This window comes from Penaeus monodon, chromosome 29 (genome assembly GCF_015228065.2).
Source record: "Penaeus monodon isolate SGIC_2016 chromosome 29, NSTDA_Pmon_1, whole genome shotgun sequence".
Taxonomy (NCBI): Eukaryota; Metazoa; Arthropoda; class Malacostraca; order Decapoda; family Penaeidae; genus Penaeus; species Penaeus monodon.
Window position 1 is genome coordinate 35,976,094 of NC_051414.1, and position 1,812 is coordinate 35,977,905.

General features: G+C 39.6%; 1 pseudogene; it reads left to right on the forward strand.

The window, feature by feature from the left end:
- Window positions 1–729: 729 nt before the first annotated feature.
- Window positions 730–1,812, forward strand: part of LOC119591861 — a 1,793-nt pseudogene continuing 710 nt past the window's right edge.

Below are 1,812 nucleotides of genomic sequence, written 5' to 3' on the forward strand. Positions count from 1 at the left end.
GTAATGTTAGGACTATCAGATTTACTCAAAACTTGCTGTGATTTTGAAGGAAGACTAAAGTCATAAACTATCCAAATCCTTTCGTAAGACGATCCACAATCACCTCAGCCTCGTGTAGGGGCGACGGAGAGCCCTCAAAGGCCAACAAACCTCCAACCATGTATACGTGGCACGATAGAGCTTGGATGATTTCATGTTCGGTGCTAAATTGCTAGAGAGGTTACAGTCTTCTCGTTCCAGACATATATGAGCTATCGTCCATCTGTTGGCTCTTGTTGAGCATAAATAAGGGCCAATAGACATGTAATTTGCATGGGCCAGTTACGTACGTGCATAAGTCCTAAGAATATTTACCGACAGGAGTGTTGACTTCAGCCTTGATAAGATTTATGCTATTCTGTTTTCTATTTTTTCTTCTTGGAAAAATATGTGCTGTGCCACCAAACAATTTGCAGTGATCAGATGCAGAAAATGAAGATATTTTGGCACAATATTGTAATTTTTCCAGAGACAGTCTATTCTACATTATAAATATTATGGTTTCATTCTTCTTATGTTGCGTTTCAACTTTCCTAATAATAATGATAACACACACAGTTGCTTGTAGGCTTATCTAACGGAAAAATCTGTTGAACTTCAGTTCATTACCATTTAGCTATTTAGGTCTATCTTTACCCTCAGATACTAATTTTATTCATATTTCCAGGATAAGAAGCCCGTTTCCGATAGATGGACCTGATGAAGGTATTGGGAGTGGTGTGTCATGAAGTGTGTATATTACTATCTACATGACGATAGATATCCATTTCATAGGCTTTGTAATTATATTAACGTATTCCCTAAGAAAATCATCAATTAATGCTTCTTCTTCCGCAGAGACGGATTTTGCACAGACTTAACACCACCATCAAGAAGCAAGACGTGATAAAGAAGGGAATGAAGAGATCAGAAGGAAAAGAAGAGAGGACCAGCAAGAAGGAGACGAGAGAGAGCAGAGAGGAGAGAGAGAGAAGAACACCAAGGGAGGAAGGACAAGAAGAAGGATAAGCACAGGGACAGGAGCAGAGAAAGAGAGAAAAACAGAGACAGGCATGAGAGCAGCAAGGAGCGCGTGAATCCCGCGAAAGAAGTAAGAGAGAACAGAGTAAAGAAAAGGATAAAAGTAAGGAGAAGCGCAGAGAAAGAGAGAGGAGGAAGGATTCCGAAGAGCGGGGGCAGAGAGAGGACGAAGTTCCAAGGAAGATGGAGAGGGAAAGAGAAATGAAGAGAAAGGAGAAGCTGAGGAATACAGGAGAACGAAGGCAGTGACAGGAAAGATCAGTCCCTAGTGATCCAAAACGGAGAGCGTCCTATGAACATCGATCAGAAACTCCAACGGAGAACAAACCGCTATAAACCTAGAAGACTTTGGAGAAAAAAATTCCAGGGGAGTGCACTTCAGAAATAAAAAAAATCCAATATCAGATCTAAGAGTGGTAAGATTTGCCCTCAAACTTCAATTTCTTATAAAGCTAATTATAAAAGAAAGAAAAAAAGAAAGTTGGCCACGTGTGTCCATAACTTGCAAAATCACTAAACAAAATATATTTCACAGAATTTTGCCTTTTCAGTTATTACTTCAATATCATCATACATCGTATATCCATGTATCTCGCCTATCCATAAGCCTATGAAAAACTTTCGCCTTTTATACATTATTTTCCCCATTTATGAACCCTCAAACCTTCTTGCTCCTTTCCCAGTCGATGTAATGTTTTCCAGATGTCGCCTGTGAGTGTCTAGTTGTTACAGTTGCTCTTTGTGAGTTGATAG